Consider the following 13,326-nt stretch of genomic DNA (forward strand, 5'->3'; position numbering starts at 1 on the left):
CAGGAATCCTTGAAACAAACTTTTACTAGCATGAATTGTGCCATACTTGTGCACCTAGTTTCCTCATGTAAACTGCAAAATGTTATGGAAGGAATTGAGTAAACTTGGCATGTCTCGCTGCAGACTATCAAATAACATAACCAAGTCTGTTTTTAAAAAAATCTAACCCTAAGGGGGCAGATGATTAGTGAAGACTTCTGCAAAATGAGAGTTATCTGACCTTTGTATACATCGTTTTCCATTAGCCTTTGATATCAACATACATTTGTATTAATAACTGTGATATATTTGATATCCTGCTTCAGGTAAAAGGTGACATCCTGGCCAGATGACAATACATGGAGTAAATACACAAAGCCATTCAGCAATTCCTTCTGGCTGTAGGAAGATGGCTCTCCAGATGCAATTAGGGTCACTGTAATGTCTTTGTACATCCTGCAGTTGGTGTTTCAGGAAGGAACAGGTCAAGTTAGACTGTCTCCAAAGGTAAAGGAGTAGTTAAAACTGATACACCTTGATATTTGGTGTACAAAGAGTAAAAGCTATTGAAAATGAAACGTGTGACTGTACTCTGCAATCAAAATTACAGAGGGTTACTCTTCATACGTAAAAACAGAATTAAGTTTATATAAAAGTCAAAATGCTTTTTAATTTAAGGATCAGTTTAAGAAAACTTAATTTGAAAAAATGCAGTGTTCTTCACATAAGCCTCAGTTTTGAAATAAAGGGGCTCAATGATTTTATAACACATTAAGGTGATTGTTTCCTCTCAAGTACTTGTGAAATCATCATGTTAAGTGTTAACACTATGCTCCTTTTAAATCCTGGCCCAGTTTCATAGAGGGTTTCTTCCAGGGATACCTTCACTGGGAAACCAGGCTGCAGTGGCACAAAACAGTTCCAGCTCTTCATTCCTGGGGTCATGAGAGGCTGGCTTGGTGCTTTAGCTAGAAAAAGGGTAAAGCCAGGGAAGTGGGGGAGTTGAGTTTTTCCAATGGAGAACTCCTGCTGGCACAGATCCTATGGTGGTTGGTTGAAGTTGGTCATATTCTTGCATACATGTTGGCAGGGGAGAAGACCTAAGGAAGCAGAAGTGGAAACACTTGTAGGAGTGATTTTTCCCCTAGAATGCAGGAAGCTTTGGCACAAGGAGGTGTAATTTTCCAGAATATTTAATTTGAGTTTTTGTTCTTCTAAAAGACTTGTGGATGCAGGACACTATTTGCTCAAGAGAGTGTCACTTTATATCACGGTGATATATGAAAGGGGTTGGCAAGGGAAAGGAATATTTAAACAGGTATAGCTAATGTAGAGTGATTTATTCCTGATCTGTGTACTTTTGGTGTTGCTTGTAAATGATGTAGCATAAATTTACAGTACTTTCTCAAAGTGCAATTGTTCCTGCAGACTTGGTACTTTTTTCTCCCTCAGTCTGGCCTTCTGTCTTTCCCAGTAACCTGAGGTAATTTGGATGAAAGAAAGAGCTACAGTGTTTGCCATAATGCAGCAGGAGCCTTGTTTTAACATCTGGAGTCCAAAACTGAGGTATGACTAGGTTCAGTTCTCAGCTCTGCAGTTCCACTGCCATCATCCCATAAGGAGCTCAGATGTAAGTCTGTGTTTTATAGCACTGAAAAAGTGACATACTAGAAATCCAGTTCATTGCTGCCTTTAATAGCCCCCTTCAGTCTGGATGCTGAAGAATTCTCTGGCATTTCCTAGAACTGCCAGAGAAGTTATATGCCATCCCTTTCATAGTCTTCTAATAACTTAAGCAGTGTTGCGCTCTGGCTATTAATGGCTGTTGCAATGGTGTCGGGGCACTAGACTTCTAAGTACTGCTCACACTAAGCTGTGCCAAGCCACACTAAGACTGAGCCAATCTCAGCTGCCCTTTGAATAGGGGAAGTACAAAAGTAATGGGAAAAGCACCTTTGCCACATCCTTGGGTCCTTTACCAAGCAAATCTCAGCCATGCTCAAGAACTGGGGCATATAAGAAGTTTCTTTACAAAAATAGTGGGGGTTTTCTTGAGGGAGGAAGAGGCATCAATTTGATTTTGCTCTCCTTCTTGAAGATGATTACTTGTGGATACCATCCTCTAGCCTTTTAGGAGCCAGAAAATGTTGTTGATAAATTAATTTTTAAATTTATTAACATTCTTACTGTGCGGGCCGCCTCCCGATCCTGTCCGTGCAGCCATGTGCGGGCTAGGAGCGGTATGCAAACCCGTTTCTGCGCACGCGGGCTGTGGCCAGCAGCCCGGGCACACGGGGTCAAAGAAAACCGGTGGCGAGCTAGAATTAGTTACGGACGCGTAATGGTTGATTAAAAGATTGTTTACTTACACCAAAGATGGTCGTGGTGTAGGCTGGACAGTTTTCCAGGCTCAGCTCCGCTTAAGTCCTCGCTAGAGGACCCCGACAATTGACCCCGGAGTGGTTGAAGCTCCGCGGGTTCGGCTCGGTAATTGGCCCCGGAGTGGTTGAAGCTCCGCGGGTTCGGTAGTTTCAAAGGAAAGGGATACGTCTAGGATTGCGCTCGGTGATGGGGAGAGGCTAGAGGCCGTTTGGTCCCCGGAGTGGTTGAAGCTCCGTGGGTTTGGTAAATAGGTCCCCCAGAGTTGTTAAGACTCCGTGGGTTGGGTAAATCGGCCCTCTGTTGCCCTCTTAAGGAGAAGAAAAAGCTGGGTTCGAAGGGATTAGCAGCGCTTAGAAATCTTCACGCTCTTTCTCCCAAACTCCAATTGCCCCCCCCGGGCGGAAACCTCCCAAGCTCTTTATACCGCTAGCAAGCCAATCGCTAGCCACCACGTGTGCATAATTTAGGATCGGCCAATAATGTGGCGCGAATCTAAATACAAATGGCAGGAACTCCTTTGCACCGTGCATCACTATGATGCAAAAGAAATGCACCATGCAAAGAAGGCTACAAACTGGCGGGAAATACCGTTTTTGCACGCGGGTTCTCTATTGCAGCAGAAAACTCTACCTTGCAAAGGAGCTGCAATTTGGCGGGGACATAATTTAGCGGTGCCGAAGCACACAAAAACAAAAAACCACAACTTTGGGTTGTGACACTTACCAAGAGTCTGATTAGATGATGATAATAATAATAATATTCTGTAATTTAACATAATCATTCTATATTTGACTCAATGATATACACCATTGTAATTATGGGTTTTTGCTCTATAAGTAAAAATAGTATATTTTTAAATTGTCTTTGTGTTTAATTTTATTAATTGCAAGCCAGATAATTTACCCATTGAATTTTCTGTATAGGTCATAGATATGTCAAAATATGCAGCAATATGATAGCCTTAGCTATGGCAGAGAATGAAGGGATATCTTCTGTTTATAAAAGGTGAGTGTAGCTGCTTGTCTTTCCTTGAGGATGGCTCATCTAATTGTGAGGATACTATAAGAGTATCCCCTTCAGGGGAAACCTGAAGTCCAGGCCATTTGATGATCCTCAGCAGTTTCAGCTCTGAAGGCTTATTGCCAGGATTTATAATCTTCTTATCACAATTCATTATCCTTAGTTGTTTCTAGCTATTGTATTCTGCCTTGTTTAACTCCAGCTACATGGAACACAATTGGCATACTTGACCCATGTCACTTTTTTCCATTAATTTCCCTTGTCATTTTAAATCTCAAAACTGGTCTGCTTTCTTCTTCCCTAGTGCTTCCTGAGGCACTGCATGCAATGATATTCCTTCTCATTTTCTTTGTATTCCTATATTGCTTTTGAATTGGTGGGGTTACTATTGAACAGGTCTTTTCAGCTTTTGTAACTTTCCTTTTTAATCCTAACAAAGCATTTTGGAATTCATTAGATTGTAAGCTCTTCTACAGGGGGACTGTATATTATATGTAAAATACCTACTAAAATGGGGCCCCAATCCTGATTTTTATTTTTTTTTTCTTCTGTTTATGCAGTATCCAGAATAGGGCAGCTAGCTTACTGGTTGCTAGCCTTATGCATCACTGACTTAAAAAAAAAAAAAAACCAGTAAAGGAACACAGGGAACATCTCTTTTTATCATGAGAACTCCCTTCCCTTACAAAGCTGCATACAGTCTTTACTCACAGTAGGCAAAGTCATTACTAAAGCTGTTCATCACATGGAAGGAACTTGCAGATTCCTTGCATAGGGGAAGGGAAAACGTTCTTTACTTGAACCCAACTGATGACAGTGGTCAGGAAGATAGGTCTGCTTTATTTTAATCCTTTCCTGTTGATTTTTTTTTTTTTTTTTTTTTTTTACCTGCCCATGAGATGGATAGTTAACTGTTGCTGTGCCAGCCACCATGGTATCTCAGGTATCTGCTGTTTTACTTCATGATCATGTTTTACTACATGAAACTGAAGCATTGAAGTGTAGGGCAAGATTTGATCTCTGTCTGCTGAGAGGAATCCTTAGTTCCTAAATGATCGTTAAGTGCTAGCAGTTAATCTAAAGAATATTTAAAGTTTTGTTCTAATACATTTTTTTTTAAATAAAGGCAAGCCAGAAGTCCAGTACAGGATTTTGTATTGCCTAGTTACCTTTTTAGGTTGTAAGAGAGAATAGGAGCATAACTAAATGGAAAATATGGCTTTGTTTGCACTGGCCATCAAGATGTTAACAATTAAAAAGTAAGAAACACAATTTATCACACTGGATCTGGCAGAAACCAAATCCCAAAATCTGAATCGGAGTGGCCAGTGCAAATTTCCATTGGCAGACTTCATATGAACATGGTAAAGATCAAGATGCTGAACCAGGGCCCAGACTTTGTACCTGCAGCAACTTTGAAAACATTTAAGTGGAGGAAGGAAAGTACATGTTTATTTCAGATTTTGCCTCTCTTTTACATTCTCTATTCCAGTGGTCCTCAACCTTTTAGACTGCAGGCACCACTCTATAACTTTTTGGAATTCAGCTGCACCCTACTTCAAAAATTAATGATTTTATTACAGTGCTTGCTACCTCACACAGGGGCCAGGCAGGGGAAGAGGAGCAAGTACTAATATCCTCATACTCTGGCACCCATAAAAGGATGTTGCACCCCCTCTGGTTTCTTCTGAAAAATAAGTAGCAGTCCTCTTTTTTTACTCCTTCCTAATCTAAGCAAAACTCGGTTACTTGTGTGCAAATGTTGGTTGACAAAATGAATTTTCCCTTGTGTTTCATGAAGACCAGCACAAAGTAATTTTTCCTTATAAAGTTTACCAAAAATTAGAACATACGTGGAATTGAATTTGTTCCTTTTAGGGTGGGACTTTTTTCCCGTGTTAATCTTATCCTTTATTCAATGGCAAGGAAATAATTTTTAAAAACTTCCAATTGGACATTTACTCCCTTAGTAAGGTTTTCCGCCATAGTTTTCACATACAACTCATTCCTGTATAAGGTACACACATCTTGTTTTTGAAAGGCAGAATGAAGAAAAGATCTTTCCTTAAAAATACTGGTAAGCAGCAGTTAAGTAACTGAGTAGTAGTAGCTAGGGAGCACAACACGCTTATTGTGCTGTTCCCTGTAAAGTGCATGCACTGTCACTTCACTTTTCCCCCCAATAGAGGCTTAGCTGCAGAAACTGCTAGTACCGTATTTCCTTGCTTATAACTCGCACCCTGATTTCCAGCATCTGATTGGTGGTGTGTATGTTGTATGTGAGAAAATATTGTACTTCTCCCTCCCAAAAGGCCATAGGACATAATTGGCTCATCTTGGTAATAGTTGTATCCATGTCAAGTCAGTCATTTATGATTCGTTCATGGCAAAGCACAGCAAAGCATTAATGTTAAAGCAAAGCAGTAATGTGATCTCACTTCAGCTAAGGTTTAGCCCATCTGGGCAGTGATTTTTTTCTCTTTGGTCCATTTGTAAAGGGTCATGCAAGCCAATAATTTATACATTTTAAGGTACATTTCCTTATAAAAAAAATACCAGTGGACTTGACAGTAACGGTAACTTGCAACTATGCTGTTTCAGTATTTTTTTTACCATAACTGTATCTTTATATTGAGTACAGCAGCACGAAATATTTAGGGGTTCTACTTCGATATAAAAGCAGGTTTCTGTCAGGTAGTTGATCTTCATGCCAGAATTCAGAGCTTTCCTGTACACATGCAGTGTTTTTGTGGAAGTAGATATCATATTTTGAACCTTGGAGACGTATGTTGGGCTGCAACTATATAAATATTCATTAAGACCCTAACTAAAGTGTGTACTTAAGTAATTTGTTGATTTTGGGTCTTATGTTGAGGAGCAGCTCTGGCTGATGTACCGTAGTTCTAGAGAGAATTAGCTGATCATATCACCTTCCCGTTCTGTCCCCCTGTGTTTTATCATTTTTCTTTTGCAACATGTCCCTTCATTATGGAGTATTCTCCATTTTAAGGTAAAGAACAGAAATCTACAACATAATCTTATTATGACTTTTCAAATTTGGGTATTTGACGTTGAAAGTTTCAAAATAGTTTATAGGAGGGGCTGACAATTCTCAGTGTATAATAACCTTATAGAATCATAGAAATCATTTAAAAAAAAAAAAAGAAAAGAATTGGAAGAGGCTTCAGAAGGTCACCTAGTTCAGCCACCTGCTCAAAGCAGGTATATTCCCAACTATATCATGCCAGCCAAGGCTTTCTCTACCCAGGTCTTAAAAACCTCTAAAGATGGAGGTTCCACAACCTCTCTGAGTAACCTGTTCCAGTAGTTTACTATTCTCCTAATGAGAGAGGTTTTTCTAATATCTAATCTTAACTTCCCTGGTTGCAACTTGAAACCCTTAATCCTCTTTTTATTTTATCTGCCACCACTGAAAACCGTCTAGCTCCATCCTCTTTGGAACCACTCTTCAGGTAGTTGAAGGCTGTTATTAAGTTCCCCCTTGGTCTTCTCCAGACTAAACAAGTCGAGTTCCCTCAGCCTCTCTCTCCTCAAAAGTCACGTGCCCCAGCCCCCTAACCACTTTAACTGCCCTGTGCTGAACTTTCTCCAGTTTGTCCACATCCTTTCTGTAGTGAGGAGCCCAAAACTGAACACAGTATTCCAGATGTGGCCTCACCAGTACCAAATAGAGGAGAATAATCACTTCCTTCTGCTGGCAACGCTCCTACTAATGCAGCCCAATATGCTGTTAACCTTCTTCGCAACAAGGGCACACTGTTGGCTCATATTACTGTCCACTGTAACACCTAGGTCCTTCTCTGCAGAGCTGCCACTTAACCCATCATCCCCCAGCCTGTACTGGTACATGGGATAGTTCCATCAAATCCATCCTAAGTGCATAACTTTGCACTTGTCCCTCTGGAACTTTATGAGATTTCTTTTGGTCCAGTCCTACAATTTGTCTAGGTCTCTCTGAATCCTAGCCCTGCCCTCTTAACTTTAATGAGAGTTGACAGTATTCCACACTGTCTGGGAATCGCCTTGTCACTTACCTATATGTGTCTGACAGCAACCCTTTAAAGCACATAGTTGTACAGGTTTGGGGGATTTGTTATCATTTGTAGATTTTGTTGTAGCTTTTAGACTTGTAGATTTTAACAGCAAGATTGGCCTGACTTTATTTTTGTTTTCCTCTAAACAGCTTCATTTTATGTTAATTGTATGTGACCTAGGGTAGATCTTTCAGTCTCCCTCTCCTTCTCGTGTGTGTGTGTGCGCGCACATGTGCCAGTTTTAGGTGTAGCTAACTTTCCAGAACATGTGCTTAGTCATCAGTACCTATCATGAAACTTTAAGATCATGCTGGTTTGAGGAACTGAAATATGTTTCTGATTTATTACCCATCAATTAGGTACAAACATTTGAGACCTAGCTGGGGTTTTTATGGAGGGTTATTTACTGGGGTGTAGATTAGCTCTTGTTGTTAATCACACCCTCCCCCCGTACACATACACCCAGTGAGATTATAACAAAATAAGATAATTAACCTGGCAGGTCTTCAGATTGTTAGCAAACCCAAAATCAAATGCCCCTATATGCATTTGACAGCAGTATGCATTTCGGTATAAATGACCACATTAAACATTTAGTATCCTGGTAACTCTCGCATCTCTCCCCATTCTTTCTATTTTTATCTTTTTTTCCAAGAAAGCAGCTGTTCATTTTCCCCAAAGGCCACATAAGTTATATTACTAAGTGCAGATTGTTTGGGGGGATTTTTTGTTTTTGCTTTTTTGTTTGTTTGGGGGTTTTTTGAGCAAAGCCAGTTGTATATGTCAGAGCTTAAAGCTTGACTGCTCTCTACCTCATTCTGCTACCCCTTCCCCCCACACTTTGAAAAAAATGTAAAAGAAAATGTAAAAGCCCTCAAGATTTCTGAGGAGCAGCTGTGCTATGGGACTGGATCACAACAACTTTAAAGTCATGGGTGCGCACGTGCACTCTCTCCCCTTCTGTGGAATTTGACCAATATATGCAAGACATTCCTTTAACTTCATATTGTAGCTCAAGATGACCATATTTATCAGGCTTCAAGATTAAGGCCCAGTACTACAAACACTTCTGATAGCACTTAAAATTATGAGTAGCTCTAAGCTTTGAAGGATCAGGTTCTTAGGTTGGATTTGTATGTTTTTCTTTCCTAAATAATCTCCTTGCCCTTTCATGGAAGAATGAAGAGGGGTACATTAAGTTTTTAGCTACTTCTATTTTTCTTGTGACTCTGTAGGCCAGATGCGGGCAAAATATGGCCCGCAGGCCACATCTGGCCCACCAGGCCATTCTATCTGGCCCACCGGGCCCCTAAAAAATTTAGAAAATATTTATCTGCTCCTGGCTGCCTGTCAAAGATGACAGGACCCAGGGGCAGCAGGACCCAGGGGGAGCTGGCAGCAGGAGGCAAGAGCCCAGCCCCACCCTACCCCAGCCATTTCCCTGCTTCCTGCTCCCGGCTGCATGGCCCAACCAGGGAGCACGGGGCCCTGCTGGTACGGGGGTGTGTGCACATGCACAGGCAGGAGCAAAGTGTGTGCGTCTGTGCGCACGTGTGGGCAGGGGCAGTGTGTTTGGGGGTGTAGGCAGGGGCAGTGTGTGGGGGGGGGGTGCATGCACACACACGCAGGCAGGGGCAATGGTGGGGTGTGTTCGTAGGGCATGTTCCACATGTACACCCTGCCATACACTTGCACCCACATCCCCCCTTGCACTGCCATACATGCAGGCCCCTGCACCCCCTCACACACCACAATCACCCTTCTCCACATACATCCCCCCACATACCCACCTGCACCCCACATATTCACATGCTTCCTCACCCCACATACCCACCCACACACACACACAGCCCCGCCACAAACCTATACCCCCCCACAATATACAAGCATAAGACGTCATTTTAAACTACTGTGCAATCACCTGTGTGTACACTACACAAACATGTAAACCAGGACAAAACTATTTTTTAATCAAGTTGTAGTTGTTTGCTTTTTAGAATATAATTTGGTATTTTTCTGGTTCCTAAACCCCTTGCTGGAAGAAGTACTTCTGGGGGCAAGGGAAGGGACTTCTGGTGGCAAAGGTTAGGGGGTGGGACTTCCAATCCCAAGATGGTGACCAGGGGGTGGGGCACCTGTCAAGGGGCAGAGCTACCCATGTGGCCCTTGAAAGCTTGCCAAAACTCGGTAAGCATCCCTCCACCCAAAATAATTGCCCGACCTTGCTATAAGCTCAAGACACTTTTCTCAAGATAAGAACTTTCATTTACACAAATCATAAATTTTGTTTAAAATACACACAACCCAAACTTATGCTAAAGACTTTTATCAGTGGTTCTCAACCTTGTTAAGCTCATGGCATCCCTCAGAAAATGCCAGCTCTTAACTTTCAGTCCTTGTTTGACTGGAAAAATAGACAATTTTTCTGTTACAAGGAACCCAGAAAGACCATAATAGGTCAGAAAGTTTTTGACTATGGATTCCTATATGGAATCTCCTGGTTTATCTTATGAATCATAGTGTTTGTATGCCTAACTGTGATAATACTGTGCAGCACTCCGCAGCCCCCACTGATGCCACTGCACCCTGGTTGAGAATCGCTGATATATATTAGAATCATAGGGCTGGAAGGTGCCTCAAGGTACTCTGTAGCCCAAATGCAGGAAAATAGATTTCAGATTCCTAATCCAAGTAGAATTGGTCTTTAAAATAGGGAAGTTTTTTATTCCACACTTTTTCTTTGTACACCAGAAGTATCTCCACATCAGGTGCAGAAAATAATGAATTAGTGCAGTGGCATCTTGTGACTAGGAGAATATGAAGCAGACTTTGTGGGGAAAAAACAATAGTTCATTTAATTTTACCACTTGGTTTTAGGCCTTTTTTAACATCATGAAAATATCTGAAGTGCTTCAGCAGTTTCAAACTCTCTAAAAACCACTTGGGCTACTCATGCCCTGGAAGATTTTTGAGAAAAATTGAGTTGAGTTGGCAGTGGATGGCAGGCTGCCAGAGAGAAGAATGGAGAGCCAGTTTCAAAGCTTTGAAAATATTTAAAAGGAATAACAGAAAAGAGAGTATTGAAGTTCCCTTTAGGACTGTTTAAAATATGACTGTTCCAGGCATCAGCCATTGGAGTCTAAAAGCCTTAAGTAGAGTTAAAATACAATCTGCCAATTTTCTCCTCTTTTAGTTTGGCTGCAGTGAGTTCCATATCTCTCCATGCTGCATCTTTGCCATAAAGAGAGCATTTTACGTGGGAAAGAATGTGCTTTAGAATCTCAGAAAATTGAAGAAAGGCTGGAATGCCAGCTACTTCTGGGACTCTAACCCATGACCTTTTTCAGTGAGGTAGTACTGACTTCTTATGTAGTTCTGTAAATTGGTGGCTTTAGTGAAGCTTAATTTTAAGAGAATACTTTATTTAAAAAAAAAAAGACTTCCTATCTCAAAAGGCTAATTCAGTGGCTCTCAGCCTTTTTGAACTTGTGGCACCCCTCATTAGACTCATGGCATTCCTCCTTAACTTTTGTGATTTGAGTAGAATCCCGTTTCAAATGTATGTATATATGTATGTATATGTTAGCTATTTGCAGAAAGGCTTGGCAGTGAGGATGTTGGATTGGCCAAGCAGGGACAAGCCTATGCGTATCTCCTCACACCTTGCTTATCTTTTCACACCATGGGACGCCTTTCAATGGATCTCACCCTGGTTGAGAATCATTAAGCTTATTTCTGTGGTTTATCACTGAGATGGAGCCTTCATAAGAAGGCCAGCCAAACATCTGTCTCCCTCTACCTCTTCCCCCAACAGCTTTCTAAGCAAATGTTTTGTGCAGTTTTATACTTTCATTTGCTTTCATAGTGTCTTTTTTAATAATAGTCACAATTTTAAAAAGCAACGAAGCTAAAACAAGTTGAATGCACTGCAATTCGGAGAACTTGGAAGCATTAGCCAGAAACAGGAGTCAATGGCTTTATCCTGAGATTTGGCTTCATACAATGTCTTAGTTAGCAGCCTTTCAGAGGGAGGTGGGGTGGAGGAGAATAGGCACAACCTTCTGCATAATAATGCTGCTGCCAGAATGTTAACCACAGAAAGCAAGCTTTTCCTATTCCTATAGTCCTGCGGGAGTCCTGCTGTGGCTCCTTGTTAAATATTGACATGATTTGAAAATTACTACTTTTGACTTATAATTAGAGTACAATTTGGGACTTAGTCCATTTGCTTTGAGATTAGTTGATGTCTGAAATCTCTGGCTAGGACACTAGCTATTCTGTCTCTGTCTGTCTCTGTGTGTGTCTCTCTCTCTCTTCCTTCCCCCTCCCCGATTCTCTTCTCAGATCCACATCCTCTAGTTTCTTAGCTGCACACTTCCTCTTTGTGTCAGATGGCAGATATCCAAGAGGAAACTTTTTTTTTTTTTTTTTTTTTTAAGGACGTGGAGGTAGTTTTTAACAAGCATCAATTACAGTCCACTCTGGAAGAAATAAATTAGTCCTTAGTGCTTCCTGGGATATGTAGTCAATTGGGAGCTTTGTGTCTGTATTACCTTTCAGCCAAAGGTAATGAAGATGTAGGGGAAGAAAAGTCTAACATGAGGAAATTGGGTAAAATCTGGTATTTCATGAGTTATTTGGTGTTCCCAAACCCATAAATTACAATGAGCAATAAATGTGTTTGTTTACATATATACACTCTGGGTATGGACAAATGTTTATTTTAGCTGCTTTAAAAGGGGAAGAAAAGCAGGCTGCAGCTGTTACAGTCCAGCTGTAACGTCTGCATGAGGCAACAGCGATAAAAGTGAGCAAAATGCCCTGACTCTTATTGCTACCATATCAAGAAGACATAAAACTTGCATTGTAATACCTTTTATCAGTGTCCTTTTGATACCTGTACAATTGTTACATCTGTCGCTACCTGCTGGTCACGTCTAGGTGAGAGAAATACTGATACCTTTAATTGCTCTGGATCCAAACCCCATTAAAGTCTAAAAGGCCAGATCAGTTGTTCATGCCAGCAGTTTTGAACACACAAAAGTCTGAATGCCCTCTACTAGGGAATGTTCTTCCTTGTAGTCTCTGAACTCATCTGTTAACTTTACAGTGTGTTCTCATGGAAGAAGTTAAGGCTAGTGTTATCAAGTCAGTTTGTTATAGAGATGAATGAATTGAACACTTTACATCAATCAAAATGATTCACATCTATTTATCTGTTAATCAAATTGATTCACATCTATACAAGCACACCATGCTGATGTTTCCCTGTTTATAATCTCAGCTCAGTAAAGTTTACAACAGTGTACATTTTATGTTTGCCAGTTCTATAATTCTCCATGGTTGTGTTGGCTTGCATTTGCTTTACTTGTTCCAAAGTATTTGGATAGGTTACTTATTGGTGAGCGAGTCTATAGGACTCCTTCCAGTATAAGATAAATTCATATATTTTCTCCAATTTTTTTTTTTTTTTTTTTTTGCTGAGCAGTATTTGTACTTGTACCTTTTATTTACAAAAAAGGCTGGGTATATGTTGGCATAAAATGTATCATGTCCTCAGTTTCTCTGGGACAAAATAATTGTAGCAAGAGTGAATTGGTCTTAACATTCATCATGCAAGTAATAAGGAACCTGCCCATCTGTGATCAGGTAAAAATGAAAAAAATCTAATTTCTGCATTGATTAAATAGTATAGCTCCTACCACCAACATCTGCCCTTTGACTTGCACCAACACCTGCCTTAATCTCACCATTCTTGCAAAGGCTGTGTATGCACATTCAAATAATCTCGAAGAAGTCTCCCAGTTTGTTCTCCTGCTAGAAAACACTTACTCAGAGCCATGTGTACAAACGTTCAAATACTGAGGCCCTGAAGAGTGGAGAGCTTGCA

The 13,326-nt window shown here is 40.7% G+C and overlaps 1 protein-coding gene across 3 annotated transcripts in view; it reads left to right on the forward strand.

The window, feature by feature from the left end:
* The window catches only part of TET2 (tet methylcytosine dioxygenase 2), a 67,351-nt gene that overhangs the window by 15,029 nt on the left and 38,996 nt on the right, over positions 1–13,326 (forward strand). The window contains exon 1 of one of the 3 annotated variants that reach the window (XM_006027561.3): positions 1,525–1,545. The exons of the other annotated variants lie outside the window; for them this stretch is intronic. The gene's annotated coding sequence lies outside the window, so the exon portion shown is untranslated. Of the gene's footprint in view, positions 1–1,524; positions 1,546–13,326 lie in introns of those variants that run through there. 3 annotated transcript variants of the gene reach the window in all.

The sequence above is a fragment of the Alligator sinensis genome, unplaced genomic scaffold (assembly GCF_000455745.1).
Source record: "Alligator sinensis unplaced genomic scaffold, ASM45574v1 scaffold1092_1, whole genome shotgun sequence".
NCBI lineage: Eukaryota > Metazoa > Chordata > Crocodylia > Alligatoridae > Alligator > Alligator sinensis.